The sequence below is a fragment of the Aethalodelphis obliquidens genome, unplaced genomic scaffold, assembly GCF_003676395.1.
Source record: "Aethalodelphis obliquidens isolate GAN/ISIS:26980383/991018 unplaced genomic scaffold, ASM367639v1 scaffold68, whole genome shotgun sequence".
In the NCBI taxonomy this organism is placed as follows: Eukaryota; Metazoa; Chordata; class Mammalia; order Artiodactyla; family Delphinidae; genus Aethalodelphis; species Aethalodelphis obliquidens.
The window spans coordinates 8037141-8057614 of record NW_020838012.1 but is presented as its reverse complement, the minus strand read 5'-3'; the positions used below and the strand labels follow the sequence as shown (position 1 = coordinate 8057614).

The following is a 20474-nucleotide window of genomic DNA, read 5'->3' as shown; positions in this document are numbered from 1 at the left end:
ATGCAAACTAAGATATCCTTTGTTCTTGGATTGGAAGAATTAGTATTGTTAAAATTCTGCCCAAAGGATCTACAGATTGTTTGCAACCCCTATTAAATATGACATTTTTCACAGAACTAGAACAAATAACCCTAAAATTTATATGCAACCATAAAAGACCCCAAATTGCCGAGGCAATCTTGAGAAGAAAGAACAAAGCTGGAGGTATCATGCTCCCTGACTTCAAACTATACCACAAAGCTACAAAAATTAAAACAGCATAATACTGGAACAGAAACAGACACATAGATTAATGCAACAGAATGGAGAACTCAGAAATACAGCCACACACTTATGTTTAATTAATATGTGGCAAAAGTGACAAGAATATACAATGGAGAAAAGATAGTCTCTTCAATAAGTGGTGCTGGGAAAACTGGACAGCTACATGTAAAATAATGAGATTAGAATATTTTCTCACATCATATACAAAAATAAACTCAAAATGTATTAAAGATCTAAATGTAGGACTGGAAACCATAAAACTCTTAGAAGAGAACAGAGGCAGAACAGTCTTTGACATAAATCATGGCAATACTTTTTTTGGTTGGGACCTCATTAAACTTAAAAGCTTTGAAAAGCAAAGGAAACCATTGACAAAATGTAAAGACAACATACTGAATGGGAGAAAATATTTGCAAACGATATGACCAATAAGAGATTAATATCCAAAATATATAAACAGCTCATATAACTCAATACCAAAAAAACCAAACAACTCAATTTAAAAATGGACAGAAGACCTGAATAGAAATTTTTCCAAAGAAGATGTACTGATGACCAACAAGCACATGAAAAAATGCTCAATATCACTAATGATCAGAGAACTGCAAATCAAAACCACAATGAGATATCACTTCACACCTGCCAGAATGTGTGAATGTCTACAAATAACAAATGTTGGCAAGGATGTGGAGAAAAGGGAACACTTGTACACTGTTGGTGGGAATGTAAATTAGTGCAGCCACTATGGAAAACAGTAAGGTGGTTCCACAAAACACTAAAAATAGAACTACCAGCAATTTCACTTCTGGGGATATAGCTGAAGAAAATGAAACCAGTAATTCTAAAATATACATGCACTCCAATGTTCTTAGCAGCATTATGTACAATAACCAAGATGTGGAAGCAACCTAAGTGTCCATTAGCAGATGAATAAAGATATGCTCTCTTTATATATACAATGAAATATTACTCAGCCATAAAAATGAATGAAATAATGCCATTTGCAACAACATGGATGGATCTAGAGGGTAGAATGCTTAGTGAAACAAGACAGGCAAAGAAAGACAAATAATCTGTGTTATCACTTATATGTGGAATCTTAAAAATAAAACAAATGAATGTATATAACAAAACAGAAACAGACTTACAGATGTAGAGAACAAACCAGTGGTTACCAGTGGGGAGAGGGAAGGGAGGAGGGTCAAGATTGGGGTATATTATTAAGATATACAAAGTATTATGCATAAAATAAATAAGCAACAAGGAAAAATTGGGCAGCACAGGGAAATATACCCATTATTTTCTGATAACTTTAGAGTGTAATCTATATAAATATTGAATCACTATGTTGTATACTTGAAACTAATGTAATATTGTAAATCAACTATTCTTCAATAAAAGAAAACCTCAGTAGTTCCTTAAAAAATAGTAGATCATTACCAAGTGACTTTATTCTAGAAATGTAAGTTAAGTTAATATTATGACCTGTATCGTCATATTATAGAACCAAGAAGAAAATGCATATGACCATCATCAGCAATGCTAAAACAAAAACAAAACACTGAGCCAGCATGTTTTATGGGAACAATTGAGAAATATTCTGTTGATATCCAGAAAACATTAAACAATGTCTACTGTCACATTTCAATTTAAATTGGACTAAGATATTAACAAATGCATTTAGGAAAAGAAAAAGATATTAGAGTTTCAGAAGTTAACAGGAAAAGTTAAAATGATCGTAACTGAAAATATTATTTCATTCTTAAAAACTGCAAGATAATTAAACTAAAATTACTTCAAACAATAAAGAAATTTATTAATATAATGATGTACAAATTTAATAATGGTAAATCAATGGGCTTTATGCATATGGCAATAGGACATAGAAGAACAAATTCCATTTGTAGTATCAATAAATATAATAAATAAGGAAACATTTAAAACTAATATGAAAAACCTATACGAGAAAACAGTTTTGAACACTTCTGAAGGCACAAAATAATACTTGAAGAAATGAGAAAATGTACCATGTTCTTTGATAGGCACATTCATTGTATAAACGTCAATTCTCTCTAAGTCAATTTGTTAATTTAACATGATCCCAATAAAAATGCCAACTGTTTACCGTTGATTTTGTTATTGTTCTTTGTTTGTTTGTTTGTTGGGGTTTTTTTTGCGGTACGCGGGCCTCTCACTGTTGTGGCCTCTCCCGTTGCGGAGCACAGGCTCCGGACGCGCAGGCTCAGCGGCCATGGCTCACGGGCCCAGCTGCTCCGCGACATGTGGGATCTTCCCGGACCGGGGCACTAACCCGTGTCCCCTGCATCGGCAGGCGGACTCTCAACCACTGCGCTACCAGGGAAGCCCTGTTCTTTTTTGTTTTTAGATCGAGGGATTATATCTAGTAGAGGTGATTCTCAAGTTCATTTTGAAAAATGAACATACCTCATGCATATATCCTGATAAATAACTCTGAATGAATCAATGTTTTAAATGTAAAAAATAAAACAATAAAAATATAATATAAAAATACAAGTAAACTCCTATAAAGGAGGAAGTTTTTTAAATTATAGACTCAAATCTATAAGCCATAAAACAAAAGACTGTAAAATTCAACTATATTAAAAAAACTAACTCATGTGGTAAAAATATTATAAGCAAATTAAAAAGACAAGTGAAAAAGTGGGAAAATTATCTGTGACTCATATCACAAAGGAAAGACTCACCTTCCTCATATAAAACTGTCTTTGAAATAAATAAGAAAATGTCTACTAAACAAATAGGGAAAAAATAATAAAAGGATATGAATAGACAGTAAAGCAAAGGCAATATAAACAAACTCTAGATTTGTAAAAAGCTGTTCATCTGCACTCATAATAAATACTAATTCAAACATTAACATACTTGTGGTCTCAAAACATGGCCCCAGAATTATTTGGCATTCCTCCCATCAGGTGGTGTCACTTTCCCTTATATCTGGGGTCTGTAATGTTCTGACAAACAGAATACAGCAGAGGTGTTTCAGTGCCAGTTTCTGGGCCAGAGCTTCTAGACACTGGACGTACTGTCTCTTTCTCTTAGAACCCAATCACCATACTGTGAGGAAGCACAAGCCTCCAGTAGAGATGCCCATGTGGACAGGAACCAACAGCCAGTACCAGCTTGCCAGCCATGAGAGTATGCCATCTTGGAAGGAGACCCTCCAGCTTCAGTTGAGCAGTCCTAGCTAACACTGCATGGAGCAGAGATGAGCTGTCCTCACTATGTTCTGCTGAAATTGAAGATTTGTGATTAAATTAAATGATTATCTTGTTTTAAACCATTAAGGGCTGACTTAGCATGATTTTTGAAATACAGCCAATAGGTAACCAGAGCAGCCATGATTATTGTTTTTCACCTCTTTTAGAAGGGCAAATATCCAGAAACTTGACAACATAGGGCTACGTGGAAATAATTACTCGTACACATTCCTAGGAGATAAGAACACGAATTGAGGCAGCTGTGGAAGCAATTCTTTTCCTGTTTTGTTCTTTTTTACTCTTTTGATTTTGGAATTATATGAATATAATATCTTTTCCACGAGTCTAATTTGAAAAGAAAAAAAGTTTAAAGTATACGCAAGTTACTTTATTATGTAGGAAATTTATACTTAATATGCGTATTAAACTATATAGTTTATAAGAAAGACAATTTCACAAATATTGTCTCATTTTATCAATCATAGCAATTCTGTGACGAATACATAAGTAGGGTGATTATTATCCTACAATAATCTAATTACAAGCAAATGGCATGGCCAGAATTTAAATTGAGCTGTCCTTGCAAAAGGCAGCTTGGCTTACTGGAAAACAAACTAGAAATTAGAAGACCCAGGTCCTACTTTTAATTTTGTCTTTGATTCCTTGAATATTTTTGAATGAGTTGCTTAACTTAGCTTGCATTTGATTTTATCATCCGGAGACCAGACATGAAAATACCTACTGTTCTAACTTCCCCTGGAGAGCATTATAGGGATAAAATAACATAACAAATGTGAAGGTGCTTTGAAAATAAGTAAACGCAGAACATTATCACCAGCAATTGTAAATATAAAGCTAAAATAGATCATGGCTCTGCTTAAATATAACAGAATAAACATACTGCATTTACAGTAAAAATGATGGAGGAAGAATACCTGTCAACATGAGATGTAGACAGATTTCCAGGAATTAGGAAACAGATGGAGAAAAGGAAACTGATGAAGTAGGAGAGAGGCAGCACTGTGTAGCATAGACTCAGGAAAAAATACAGTCAAAAGGTTGATGATCATCCCCAAAGATCTCTGGACTGTCTCAGGATTTGGATATACTATGTTCATTTCTTCCACCACAAGCCAGAAATAAAAGGCTTTTCTATAAAGATATCAATGTCCACTCCATTCAGGCATTTAGGTGTCTCCAGTGAGATGACTGACTCTTGTCCAGTCATCTCAGAGTTAACTGACAAGTCCCACCCACATACCCAGGCCTCTCAATCAGCTTTCTGTTGCCTCATTCTTAAAAATGACCATTGAGAAAACTGGAAAAAAAAATAAAAAACAGGGAATAGAAAAAAAAAATTTAACTCCCATTGGTATCTTTAGAAAGTCTCACCAAAATTTTCCATCAGTTGTTATGATGAAGGAAAGAAAGAATAAGAGAGAGAGAGGCAGGAAGGAAGGAAGGAAGGATGGAAGGAAAGAAAGAAGGAAGGAAAGAATATACTAAGTAACAATCAGAAAACAGAAAGACCTCTTTGACATTCTTTCCACCCACACAAAAATCAGTAGAAATTTAAATTGCAAAAATATTCTAGAAAGTAATACAAAAGGATTAAGAGTTGTAAGATAGAGGGGAAAAATTCAGAGTTATGGAATATCAATATATTAGATCCAACATATAACTATGAAATTCCAGAAAGAGAGGATAGTAAAATTGAAAGGAGGAATTATCCAAGAACTAGAGTAGCAGTTCTCAAGGTGTGATCCAAGGACCTCTCAGGTCCTCTCTTCTTCTTAGTAACCAAAACAACATAACTCAACAGATAGAGAAGGATGTCAATAGATAATATGAAAAACTGGAAAATCTAGAACTAGCTGTGTGAGGCTTTTATCTAGAGATAATAACCATTTAAAGACATAACTACTACAAGAAACAGGTAAACAATTAAAGAGATTGTCTGTGGGGATAGGAATGGGGACAGAATAAATTAGTTAAGAATCCTTTCTTTTAAATATCAGTATTTACGTATCTAACTATTATAGATAGCTCAGTTAATAGAGGGTTCACTATCATGAAGGAATTTCCCACAGTTTCACATTAGGAGGCTGAGAGTTGATCCTTCCTGAGGTTTGGAGGTGAGAATTATTGACACTAGTCTGCAGGTGGGTCCTCCTGTTGACTTCATGTACTCCCTTCCATGTAACTGTGAAATTTTGTGTGTGTTTGAGGAACATTTTGTTGTGCTATCTTTCTCAGTCTTAAACTACGAAGTAAATTAAATCCCCGCTAAATGTTCTAGCTCTTCTATCTTCCTTTCCTTGTTCCCCCTCCAATTCCTTGTGGGGTTGACCCTTTATAATTCCTTATTACAAACTTGAAACTAATGAGCTGGAGTTTTTATCAAAGAGTTTTATGTTCTTTTAAAGAAAAACAATTGGGCAATTTATATTGAAGCAAATTCTTAGAATCTCTTACCCTAGTTTTTAGTGGAATATTTGGGGAAATCCAGGGACATCTCTGGAACAGCAAAGCTCTTTAGATTGGATCCTGTCTCCTGAAAGGGGACATTAAGTGATGACCTTGAGTAATGGACACTCTGGAATGGAATGATGGAAATGGAGTAGAGACACCTAAGAGCCTTGTACCCCTGTACAGACATGTGGGTCTACTGTTTCCTGGAACTATGGAAGTCAGCCATTAGCTTGATATATTTCACATGCCACTCAAGGGGGGAAAAAGGACATAAATACATCTTGCAGCATAATAGTTGCAGTATGACCAACCATCCTGGTTTGCCTGGGGTTATCCCAGTTTTAGCACTGAAAGTCCTGCATCCCAGGAAACCCCTCAGTCCCAGAAACACTGGGACAGTGGTTATCTTATGGTTGTATGCCTAGTGTGAAGTCAACTGCCTAGAATAAAATCCCAGCTCCACCACTTATTAGCTGTGTGACTTTGTTGAAATTATTATTTTTTTCCCACATCTTTATTGGAGTATAAATGCTTTACAATGTTGTGTTAGTTTTTGCTGTACAACAAAGTGAATCAGCTATATGTATACATATATCCCCATATCCCCTCCCTCTTGAGCTTTCCTCCCACCCTCCCTATCCCATCCCTCTAGGTCGTCACAAAGCACCGAGCTTATCTCCCTGTGCTATGCAGCAGCTTCCCACTAGCCATCCATTTTACATTTGGTAGTGTATATACGTCAATGCTACTCTCTCACTTCATCCCAGCTTCCCCTTCCCCCTCAAGTCTGTTCTCTACGTCTTCATTTTTATTTCTGCCCCGCCACTAGGTTCATCAGTACCGATTTTTAAAATTCCATATATATGCGTTAGCATACGGTATTTGTTTTTCTCTTTCAGAGTTACTTCACTCTGTATGACGGATTCTATATCCATACACCTCACTACAAATAACTCAATTTCATTCCTTTTTTTAAAAAAATTTCATTCTTTTTTATGGCTGAGTAATATTTCCATTATATATATGTAGCACATCTTTATCCATTCACCTGTCGATGGACATTTAGGTTGCTTCCATGTCCTGGCTATTGTAAATAGTGCTGCAATGAACATTGTGGTATATGTCTCTTTTTGAATTATGATTTTCTCAGGGTATATGCCCAGTAGTGGGATTGCTGGGTCATGTGGTAGCTCTATTTTTAGTTTTTTTAAGGAAGCTCCATACTGTTCTCCATAGTGGCTGTATCAATTTACATTCCCACCAACAGTGCAAGATGGTTCCCTTTTCTCCACACCCTCTTCAGCATTTATTGTTTGTAGATTTTTTGATGCTGTCCATTCTGACGGGTGTGAGGTGATATCTCATATGTGTTGAAATTATTTAATCTCACTTTTTCTCAATTGCTTTAATGAAAGTGGGGATAAACTAGTACGTATGTGGTGGGGTTGTGATAATAAATGACTGAATATGTGTAAAGTCAAAGTACTGCCTAGTAGGTAGCAAGCAATCAATAAATATTACCTAACAAAACCAATAATAGCGCTACTATTTTCAAGTAGAAAGATGATTTATTGCACACCAAAATAAATAGAGTTGTGTACATAATATCATTTTGGTTTGGAGATTACTGAGGTCAAATAGCACCAACCAATGGATATTTGGGGATGTCAGTTAGCTGAATCAAAATCAAGTATTTATTTGGTTAATCCTATAAACTCTGCAGAAATAGCTGTCAGGAAAGGCAGCACCTCATATTCATCTGAGCTGTAGACAAAGCTTCAAACAATAGGTGATATTAAAACAATCCAATAATCAAAGCTACTTTCATACCTAAGATGTGAGATCATGTTCATCTTGCATCAAATATTTTCTGTTGAAATCGAAATGGACATCAGGTATTTACTGTTGAAAGCAGAGGTAGCAGAATAGGGAATGTAGTGAATCAGGGCCATGTGTAATTGAGCTCGAATTGTTCTAGTATTTTTTTTTTGGAAGGCAGCAATGCTTACCACTATACCACCAAAGCTATTTTTTTATATTAAGTAAATTCTAAGTCTTTCTGAAATTGATGGTTGTAAAAAATGTACAGTAGACATAGGCATTTTTCTTTTCTTTTCTTTTCTTTTCTTTTTTTTTGCTATTCAACATCTGAACATCTTCTTTTTTGTTAATCCCCCATCATGTGAGCATTGGTCCCACTCTGGAACCAAAAAGGCCAAATTCTACTTCCTCCTCCCCTATTGCAGGTATAACAGTAGTTTTCAAACCTTTGTGTGTGTCAGGATCACATGGAAAGCTTTTTAAAACATGGATTGCTGGGCCCCATACCTTGGAGGGATTGAGAACCTACATTTCTAAAAAGTGACCAGGTGATATTGATACCGCTGGTGAGGGATCACTTTAAGGACTAATAAGTTAGTACAGGAGCACAGGACTTAGGTCAAACAAAGAGATGCATCTGTCTGGGACTTGAGACAATAATGCAAACACCAGGATGGCTGAGAAATTATCTGTAAATAGAGCAGGCATATCAGGAATCCAGCTCTGTCAACAGAAATGTTCAACAGCAGGTTTCAAATCAGGTTTTTATATGTGTCCTTTGACACAGCCTAATATGTAGGGCATAAAGATGCTAGGAGTCTGTCCTTTGTAGTTAACAGTGCGGTCAGGGAAAAGGGGTGAGAGATGTGGTAGCAGGGAAAAACTCAGATGAGGGAGGAAGATGCTGCTGTGAGCAGCAAGCAGCCCAGAACAGTGATGAGTAAGTTGCTGAAGGCACTGCTAAGAGACTGGCCTGATCACGTGACCCCACCCCCAAACTTAGTTCTGACCTTGTGACTCACTACGTGACACAGGGTGAGCCATCTGACTTTCAGTTCCTACCCTACTAGGAGGAGTAATAAAGCAGACAGAGATTTTATTGTAATAAATAAATTAGATTAAAGGAATCTGCATGCACTATAAAACAGAGCATTCTTGTGGAAAGGGCAACAAGAGTGACATTTTTAACATTAAAAAAAGGCTCTTCTTGCATCAGTATTTCTACTGCATTTAGGATCCCCTTTCTAAATATCACTCTTTATTTCATCTTGTTTTAGCCACAGTACTGATTTGTTAATTTTTAAATTATTTTTTCTTAAAAATTCTTATAATTCAAGAGATTCAAAGTTCTTTCTAAAATCCAAACCATAAAAGTAGATAATTCAGTGTTAATTTAGTCTTCTTATGTATCTATAGGAAGTCTACCCTATATATTACATTAATTTGATTCATAATTAAAATTATTTCCACAAAGAAAATTCCAAGCCCAGATAGCTTCATTGATGAAGTTGATCAAATATTGAAAGAAGAACTACCAATTTTGCACAAACTCTTTCAGAAAATGGAAAAGAGAATATTTTTTCTCATAGAAAATTTTTTTATTGAAGCATAGTTGATGTATAATATTGTATGTTACAGGTGTACAACATAGTGATTTACAATTTTTTAAAGGTTATACTCCATTTATAGTTATTATAAAATATTGGCTGTATTCCCTGTGTTGTACACTATATCCTCGTAATTTATTTATTTTATACATAATAGTTTGTACCTATTAATCCTCTACCCCTATCTTGCCCCTCCCCCTTTTCCTCTCTCCACTGATAACAACTAGTTTGTCCTCTATATCTGTGAGTCTGTTTCTTTTTTGTTATATACACTAGCTTGTTTTATTATTTTTTTTAGATTCCACCTGTAAGTGATATATCATACAGTATTTGTCTTTTTCTGTCTGACTTATTTCATTAAGCATAATACCCTCCAAATCCATCCATGTTGTTGCAAATGGCAAAGTTTCATTTTTTTATGGTTAAGTAGTATATATATATATATATATATATATATATATACCACATCTTCTTTATCCATTCATCCATTGATGGACACTTAGGTTGCTTCCATATCTTGGCAATTGTAAATAATGCTTCTATGAACTCTGGGGTGCCTGTGTCTTTTCAAATTAGTGTTTTTGCCTTTTTTCACATACACAACCAGGAGTGGAATTGCTGGGTCATATGGTAGTTCTATTTTTAGTTTTTTGAGGAACCTCCATACTGTTTTCCACAATGGCTGCACCAATTTACATTCCCACCAACAGTGTACAAGGATTCCCATTTCTCTACTCTACAACTTCACCAACATTTGTTATTTGTGTTCTTTTTGATGATAGTCATTCTGACAGGTGTGAGATGATATTGCATTGTGGTTTTTGATTTGCATTTCCCTGATGATTAGCAATGTTGAGCATCATTTTATGTGCTATATCTTTTAAAAAAGAGTGGATATCATCTAGGGAAGATCAAAAGAAATACAAGCACGGTGTATGGAGTCCTGTCTCCTTTGCCCTTCACAGTCTTTCATAGCACACGATTCCTTCAAACACAAAATCATTGATACTCATACAGCTAAAATGTATTGATACTAAAATATGAACCCTGACTATAGGTAGATTGTACTCATTTAATACTCACAAAATCCCTCTAAAACTATTACTATGATTATTCCAATTTCACAAATGAGAAATCTGTAAGTGAATTTAAGTAACTTGGTCAAGGTCACACAAAAGCTAAATTTTGTAATCAATTTTCAAACGCTCATTTGATTTCTTCTGAGAGATAGAAGGTAAAAATAATAATCTGAGAAGCTTTGCATGTGTATCTTCTTGGTAGTCAGAGTGTTGCTTAGCTTTGTACACAGCCCTAAGTGATGCTCCTCTCCAGATATTAGCTAAAACATTAAAAAGACTTCCTTTTTCCATAGAACTAGAAAGGATCTTGAAAAAATTGTTTTCTAACTGTTCGCTTCTGAGAGGTGTATTAGTGCACACCCATTTTATATTGCCATCAAATCTTAAATCTCCTGGTTGGAATTCAAAGTAATCACATTGTTTTGATATTTCTAAAACAGTGAGAAAGCAGTGAGGTAAAGCAGCATCCTCTGCCTTGCTCCCAGGTCTAGATGCTTCTTTTCTCCTTGTGTGTTCTTACATGACCATTTTCTTTCCCATCTTTCCACACTCAGCCCACACCCAGCCTCCTCTGCTTCAGACCTACTTTGTAACCTTGCTGTCACATCAGCACACTTAAAGAAAGTTTACTTTTTTCAATCCATTCTACGTATTTCAGCAGTGTCCCTTCTGCATCATGCTAATTTGGTCATGTTATGCTTCTCCCTGGAAATCTCCCCCAGCAACTTATTGCTTAAAGAATAAAGTTGAAACTCCTTAACATGGCATGACACTGATACATTAATCTATCAAATGAGAAATATTTACAATGATTGTTCCATATCTTAGTTTTCCTTAAAACATTCCTATGAGGAAGATAGATGTCAAATATTCTCCCTACTTGTAAATTAAAGAAACAGAGGTGAATTACTTTCCAAAGCTATCCAGGAATTAGATGATGAAACCAATGACAAATTATATTTCTTAGTCCTCTGTTTTGCCTCGAGAACAGTGATTTTAGTCTTTTTTTAATATCGCTTTGGCACACACAATAAATAACTCCCATGTTCCATACATTCCCATGTGCATACTCACGACATGTCCAATTGGTGGCTCTCTATCAAGTATCCCTTTTCTACCACTTATGAAAACCTATCAGCGCATGCTGGTGAGGGGCAGTGTGGGATCAAGGTTAAGAATCAAACTTTATAGCTCCATAGCTCTGGGTTTCAGCCTAGGCTCTGACCTTTATGACTGTAAGACTCTGCGGCAAATTGTTTAACCTCTTCAAGGCACCATTTTCTTATCTGTAAAATGGGGGTGAATAAAACACAGATCTTAGAGATTTAATGAGAATAGAATGAGATATTTATAAAGTTCTTAGCACTTCTATTTGCGGTACGCGGGCCTCTCACTGTTGTGGCCTCTCCTGTTGCGGAGCACAGGCTCTGGATGCGCAGGCTCAGCGGCCATGGCTCACGGGCCCAGCCACTCTGCGGCATGTGGGATCTTCCCGGACCGGGGCACGAACCCGTGTCCCCTGCATCGGCAGGCGGACTCTCAACCACTGCACCACCAGGGAAACCCTGTTCTCATTTATTTTGAAATTTCCTGTCTGAGGATTTGAACTCTATTTTAATAATAAGTTCCTTGCAACACAGCCTCCTAATGGATTATGACAAAGCAGTGTGTAATAATACTGCTTTCTAGATAATGCATCTTTAAAAGAGGTAAGTAGGGAACTCTGTGAGTTTCCTCATGCAGTCTGGTCTCCTCCAGACTCAGGTGTGCCTGGAAAAGAGGTGCAGAGCACAGCAAGCATGGGGTGTGGCCCCTCTGCTAAGGAGCCCCCAAATTGTTAACAGCAGAAATGAGGAGTAGACTGCAGTCAGTGGTTTCTTTTCAATAGGTTTTTGAAAAGAACAGTCTCTTTTATTAGGGGTTAATAAATACCATACAAGTATTTAAGACAGTCTTGTATTTTTTACATAATTATTGAAATATTGCTGATTCTAGAATTAATGAGAGCAATACTCAAGAGTGTTAAAAGTCAAATCTTTGACTTCATCTCAAGCTGGATTCACGTCTCCACTCCTTTACTTACTAGGCAGAAATCCTGAAGTTACTTGACTTCTCTGGGTCTCTTTCCATAGTTGTATGATGGGAAAAATAATAAAACCTACATCATAGGTAGATGGTTTGAAGACTAAATGAAACCTTAGATGTAAAATGTTTAGTACAGTTCCTGTCACATCCTAAGGACTCAAACAATAATAACCCTTATTATTTTCTCATTTGAAATCACTTCTCTGGTCTCCTATTTGACCCCATTTTGAAATACTGTTATTTTTATCCATGGTTATTCTTCTCAGTACCACCCTCACTTTTCCTGATCTCTTGTGTTCAGCGAAATTGTGTCTACAGCAAAGAAACCTCAAGTGTGGGCTGAAATGTAGTTGGAAGGTTGACAGAGCACCTAGTGTTTGGATTTCTTGGAGGCCTTAACTGGGATGACGTTGGTCAGGACATGTAGCATCGTTATTCGACTTGCTCAGAGGGGATCTGACCAAATGAAGGGACCATGGAGTCCAGGAAAGGAGAGCAAAGGGGTGCTGGAGATCACCACAGACTTGGGGAAACCTCAGCATATGCATGACTGAGATGACCTCTATGCTGAGCAGATGGAATGAGAAATGAGGCACAAACTGAAAACAGCATTTAAAAATTTCATTGAGAAAGTAGAGGCTCTAACTAAGGAGGAACTGGACTTTGAAGTGCCTTTTGGGGACTTGGGATTTAACAGAGCTCCTATAGGAGTACCTGCTTCCTTCAGCCTACTAGTATTGTGCTGGTAAATGCTACAGAATGGCCACCTTTTGTGGTGACGTTGGATGAAGTGGAGCTGATTCACTTGGAGCGAGTCCAGTTTCACCAGAAGAACTTTAACACAGTAATCGTCTACAAGGACTACAGCAAGAAAGTGACAACCATCAATGCCATTCATGTTGCCTCTCTTGACACCATCAAGGAATGGTTGAATTCTTGTGACCTAAAGTACACAGAAGGAGTACAGTCCCTCAACTGGACTACAATTATGAAGACTAATGTTGATGACCCTGAGGGCTTCTTCAAACAAGGTGGCTGGTCTTTCCTGTAACCTGAGGATGAGGGGAGTGATACTGAGGAAGGGGATTCTGAGTCTTAAATCAAAGATGAGACTTTTAATCCTTCAGAGGATGACTATGAAAAAGAGGAGGAGGACAGTGAGGAAGATTATTCATCAGAAGCTGAAGAATCAGATTATTCCAAGGAATCACTGGGCAGTGAAGGAGAGAGTGGACAGGATTGGGGTGAACTGGAGGAAGAAGCCCAAAAGGCTGACTGTGAAAGTCGCTATGAGGAAGAGGAACAGAGTCGCAGTATGAGCTGGAAGAGGAAGGCATCTGTGCACGGGTCAGGCCGAGGCTCTAACCGAGGTTCCAGACACAGCTCTGTGCCTCCCAAGAAAAAGAGGAAGTAACTTCGGAACTTTGACCCTCAACTGCATTCTTCCTTCAGCCAATCGCTGGAAATTTTACATGACATAGAAACTTAAAAAAAAAAAAAAAAAGAAAAGCAAAGAAAATGGAGGCTGGTCCTCCATTCAGAGTTCTCATTAAGTCATCAGGAGCAGACAAGCTGGCTGTGTTCTGAGAACCTTCCAATTTGTGCAGCAGAAAGCTTCTCTGAGAAAGTGTTGCTTGAGCCTTCCTGTCGTGCGTGGGAATGTCAGCAGGCTGTTGGGTACAACTCTAAGCCCGATTACAGTTTAGCATTTATAAATTACCATCGGCCCACATGATTTATCTCAACCTTTGTACCAGTATGGTTTTAGTAATAACATTGCATGTTTTTAGGTGAGATAAATGGTAAGAGTAAATTCCTCCTTGAAATTAAAAAACATATGTTAGAAAGATTAGCAGTGCCAAGCAGTTTATAATGTATCTTGCTCCTAAGGGAAAATCCTATGGACATTTTTACAGCCAATTACAATGAATCCAAAGTAGCATGAAGAATTGCCTCACTCTTCCCTTTTCCTAAATTCATTGCATGAAATGCTGTCCTCATTTTTGATAGAACTGAGTGACCGCCTTGTGTTCAGCTTGTCTAACAAAGCAATTGCAGACCTAACCGTTCCTGGAAGAATCCAGCCAACTGCTAGAAAACTCAGTAATGTTGTAGAATAGTGGTCACAAAACGTGTGATTTCTGGAACCAACAGGTTAATCACCCAAAAATATAACAGCAGATTGTGGCTTAAGCTACTACTCAGCACCCTGTCTTTTTCATCACTGTGCCTCTCCAGCCTTTCTTAATATAGTCTTCTTTCTCCTTTCACTTATATCCTTCCAACTGCCTCAGAAAAACAGACTTACACATGCACATGCACCTTGATATTTACACATTTACTGTATTTCTCTATCCTTTCTTCAGTCCTCCTCTTTTGTATATATATTAAAAAAGGTAAGCTTTAGGCATCAGATCACTATGTTAATTTTCCTCTTGATATCTAAACTTATTACTGGATAATTATGCATTAATTAGCAGTTTAGGGAAACTAGCAACTTCATATACAAGAAATTACTCTCTGGGGTTAATAAAGATCATACAAGGCACAAGAAATGCAGTGAAGCTAAAGGAATCCCTGGTGTTCCATTAGAATGGTTACCTATTATAATTCTCCCTAAGCTGTAAGCCCTGTGAAGGTGGGTATTGCATCTACTTTTTCCATCACTGTATTGTCAACACTTAAAAATAATGCTCACTATATGGCAAGGAATCAATAAATATTTGCAAAGTAAGTGATCTCATGGAGCAGCGGCCACGTATGAAGAACTGAGTTAGGTCCTGAGTAACAAGAAGCCTCAGTACTGAAGGAGTTCACAATCTATAAAGAGGAGCCATGGCCTTTGCTCAGGGATTATTGTGAAGAGGATTTGAAATTTAAGCTGGACCTGTACCCATAAGTGGGAGTTCCCCAGATAAAATGGGAGAGTGAGGAGAATATTCTAGACAAAGAGAATAAGATTACAAATGGCACAGAGGCTTGATAGTGCATTTGGGAAGCATAAGTGAAAAGGGTAGCCAGAGTGTAGGCTCTATGTGAAAGTATGAGGTCAATGAGGTTTGAAAGGGGGCCGAAGAGGTTGGACTTTATCCAGTAGAGGGAGCCATTTAGGATGATTGCCCTAGAGTGATAGATAACTCGGCTCAAAGTGAGAGAATGGATGAGAGAACCTGGAGAAAGCGCCCTGTTTGGCAGACATGGCAAATGTGCCTGAGGGAGCAGAGGAGGGCCTGGATGAGAAGACAGTCGATGGGAAAGGATGGAGTGGATAATTGTGGGCAACAGTGTGGAGGCAGAGCTAACAGGATTTAATTACTAATTGAAGGATAGGAGGGCGGTAACTCCTTTACTCAAAGTTTTCTCTAAGAAGTGATACGCATACTCAGGTGACATTTACCAAGACAGTAAATGGGAGAGTAGAAACATCTTCTGGGAAAATGATGAGTTCTGTTTAGAAGATATTCATTAATGGTTCCAGCTTTGATAGTTTCACAATGATGAACCATGAGTAATTGGAATGGGAGTTCAGATCTCAGAAGAAATGTCAGTGCAAGGGACAAAGTTAAGAGTGATTTGCTTTAGAGATGATGGTTGAAACATTTGATGAAATCGCCAAGGTAGAGCATGCCAGATAAAGGACAAGAAGATTAAAGAGTGGGTCTTGGGAAATGTTTCTGTTTAAGGGGGAATATAGAAAGGAGAATGAATGAAGGGCTAAAGAATAAATTATCAGGAAATATACACCATAGACAAGTAGAAACCAATAAGAGGAAGTTTCATAAGGGAGGAGGAATGTTGAAGAAGACTAATAACTGTAGAGTGCTTTTGGTATTTAAAACTTCATTGGTGGCTTTGGAAACTATAGTTAATTGGTGACTGTGGGATTCAAATTACAGGGAGTTAAGAAGCAACTATAAAGTGAGAGATGAAGGCATTGAGCATTTTGACTATTCTATGAAGATTTTAGCAATGAAAGGAAAGGAGGATCCATTGAGAGCTTGATGAGGTAGCAATATCAGAGAAGGTTTTATTAAGATGATAGTGTAAGCTGTCTAGGAAAAATAATCATCAGAGAGGAAAGGATGGAAGATTCCAGAGAGAAAACTTTATTCATAGAACAATCCAGAAGAATGAAAGAAGGAAGTAGAGTCTACTACTTGGGCCTTAAAATGATTAAATTCATTCTCTCACTGTTTTCAGATGATAGAAATTGAGTGTTCTCTGAGGTCCAGAAACAATAAAGGTTTTCTAGGGAATATGTATTAGGTTACAATGATAAAATAACCTTGCTGTTTTGAGGATTTGGGGCGGGGTGTTGAAACCTTAGGATACATGGGAATACAAACTCAATCTAGCCTGAACTGAGAAGTCAGCAGCCAGGACTCTGCCCCGAGGGTTGGCACCTCTGCTTTGCTTACATTTCCTTAACCTTCACTATGGCCACTCCACTCCATTTATTAGACTAAGGAAAGTAATTATTTATAATACAGTCCATTCAACTTGGATCTGCAGTAGAAGAAACCTAATTCCTGGTTATAATGTGGTTGTAAAAAAAAAATTTGCTCATGTGTAATGGGCAGATTGTGGGCTGAGAGATTAAAAAATCCTGGACACATTTCTTCTGGGTCTGTGAACTGAGCTTTTAAGGTGATACTGGAAATGAATGAAAACTGTGATTGATAAATTAACCATTGGACCAATAAGTGCACTCATATAGCTTGCAGGTGATGTCAAAGCACAGGATATTTTCCCCCTCAACCTCCTTCCTAGGAAAAGAGAGCGAAGAGAAGTTGATGACATTTGTGTTCAATTAATGTGCTTGGTTGTAGAGGGCTTGTGAACTCGAGACACTAGGAGCATTAACAATAACCAGATACCAGATAAAGAATGGGTTTGGACACTTATCTGATGGGCTGTTACATGACCTTCACATTGGATTAGACTTTGTGTTTCAGAGCAACCACTTTTCTCATGAAGTAGAGTGTATCTCATGAAGCTTCTCTAAGTGAAGCTCTTTGTAGAAAGTAATGACTTTCAGTAGTTAAAATACCTGATGAATATCAAAACCATGAGGCAGTAACTTGTACAAACAAAACTGGGGAGCCTAAAAACGTACAAGTTTGTCCACTTCTGAGCCAAAGGGGGAGTTTCAGATTTATAAGAGTTAAACCCTTGGCTGTTTGAACAAGCTTGGCATTGCCTAAGTTGCTAAGTGAAGAATGTCCTGAAGGAGAAGAGGAAGGAAAGAGTGGTTTGCTAAGTAAAATATATTTAATTTGTTTTTTTTAAAAAGTGGTCAGTATTTATGAAAATAACTGAAGGAAAAAATCAGTAAGTAGAAAATCAACAAAACAGAGTACTCAGGTGTCCTTATGATTTTTTTGCAGTATTCATTATACAGGGCTGGCCTCCAATTTCAAACTCTAGGAGGTATGGTTTGTTAGTTAACAGCGGAATGGGCCACACCCAAAGACTTTGGACCTGAAACTAGACCCTCATCTTTAAAGATGAACAGAGCTGTTCAGGAAGAACTAAAGATCTAAGCTGAAAGACAAAAGAGGGTATTAAGGCAGTAAGAGCACCCAGATATCCGAGGATTCTGTCCTCGTCATCGTTTTGTCCCTGGGATATGCATAATTCTCAGTCCATATATGACACTGAAAAATGATTTTTTGACTAAATGAAAACCAGGTAATCAATGATCCTATGGACAGGGACCCTACAATGATGGGGAAATTCAGGAATAGAAATGCTCAGAAACTCAGGATGTTGGAATTAGGGAAAATTCGGTTAGGAGACAGTGAAAGACAAACCTAGGTCAGAGTTCAGGGTCAGGACCCAAATCTTAAGAAAACAGGTGCTGATAGTGAAGGGAAGTTGCCAAAGCAAGATCTAGGCCTAAGCAATAAGGCAGAAGCCAATTCATCAGGCCTGCATAACTAAAGCATGCATTCATTCAGCAATTGATTATTGAGTGCTTTTTCTGTAACAGGCACACTACTAGATGCCGGGAATAAAGCCAAAAGGGACAAAGGTTCCTGCTCTCATATGGCAGATAGTAAGAGGAGACAAGAAATAAAGAAAAAAAGGAAAGTAAAATACATACCGTGCTACATGAGGTTAAATGTTTTAAAGAAAAATAAAGCAAGAAGGGGGATAGGAACCAATGGAAGGGGTTGTGATTTTAAATAGGGTGGTCTGGGAAGATATCACTAAGGTTACAACTGAATAAAGCCAAAGAAAAAAAGATAGATGGAGCAATTCACATAAATATCTTGGGGAGGAGTAGCCCAGGGGAAGGAAGCAGAGGGAACAGCAAATGCAAAGTCTCTGAGGCTCTGAGACTAGAAAGGATCCGAAATTTTCTAGAAAGGAGGGAGGCTTGTGTGCTTTGAGGGAGCGATCAAGTGGCAAACTATCAATAGTAGGAGATGAGATCAGAGAGGTAAGGGGAAGGCCAAAATGGGGGCAGATCACATACGACTTTGTAGAATTGGACTAGAGGTGCTGAAATCTTGCTTCTCCAAGATCAGAACTGTTCAAGACCAAGGTCAGGTTGAACCTCCCAGGATCCATCAAATAAAAGCACTTCTGTGAGGGGTGAACAGGTTGAGAACCAGATAAGTCCTATCAGCTAATCCTCAGGGGAAAAAATTGTATAGGAAACAAAATGTGTCATCAGCCCCCCCTTCCCCTTCTTCTGGGGTCCTCTCCTGCTACCCTCTGCCCAGTAGCCAAAGGAACACATTTTCTGTCCTATTTTCTGTAGAAAGCTAAAGCATTCACTTTGCTGGCTTAATGTGGAGCTAAGGTTATTTAAATTATAATGAGGGCAGACTAAGAAGTCCTCAGTATGTAATGGAACATAATGATGGAATGAGAAACATTGGAGCTCACAGGTTTGGGCAGGGATCTGGTTATCTTTAGCTGGTTCACTATTGGCAGCTCCCTGTGTGAGTACTAACTGATATCCAAATAAAGCTCCCAATTTTAGAGTCTTTCTCTCTATGACTATGTGAGTATATGGGGTTTATTATACACATACTTATAGTTAACTCTGTTTGTTGAAGTAAAATTCCAAGTGCGATTAAACTTTTAAAGAAAGATAATAAAAACAAAATGAAGTCTAAATTTAAGTGAAACATAAGTGATCTCCTACATTCTAATTCTGGGTTGTCCACCCCTTTCCGTTATGCATTTTTGTAAACCAGTTTTCAGGCAAGATCTGACACCTACATAAGTGCTAGAGGAAGGGAACTTCTGGAACTGGACGGAGTTCAGTGGGGACATTTATAGACCAACTTCCATTTGCCTAAAGTGACTCAGCTTTCTCAGTTTTAATTATTTCAAAATCCTCAGCACCGTCTCTTCTAGCTAGGGTGCATTCCTGGTTCTTTACATACATGATAGGCAGCAAAGGTGGGATAGATGACACAAGTTTCTTTGTTTTTTTCCCCTGGAAAACATTACCTCTTGAGTGGGGGGGAGTCAGAACTCTCTAGGAATGAAGTGATATCCTATTTCATATTCATTATAAGCCCAATCCAGGCTTCCACGAGTCTAAATTCAGTTGTTCAGCCACTGCTTAGCACAGCTAGTTTATCAAACAGGGTATTGTGCAGTCTAAATAGAAACAAAAAGCTTTTTGATTTGGGCAGTTCTCATGAGAGCTCATTGAATTTATTGTGATATTTCTCTACACAGAAAGGAACCAGATTAGTATCCGATAACAGATCAGCACATTTATAAATGCTGAATGCTGAGCTGTGGTCACCATGTGATTGGATACAGAATTTGTAATTATTTTTGCTTTATCGTGTTTGCTGCAAGGACAGGGTGAGTTTACGAGGCACTGATCTCATCTGCAGGGGCCTGGGATAGCAGCCAGTCACTGTGGGTGCACACCA

General features: G+C 37.6%; 1 pseudogene; it reads left to right on the top strand.

Moving 5' to 3' along the window:
• The first annotated feature begins 11559 nt into the window (after positions 1-11559).
• LOC113611168 (FACT complex subunit SPT16 pseudogene) lies at positions 11560-14125 on the top strand (annotated as a pseudogene).
• Positions 14126-20474: the final 6349 nt, after the last annotated feature.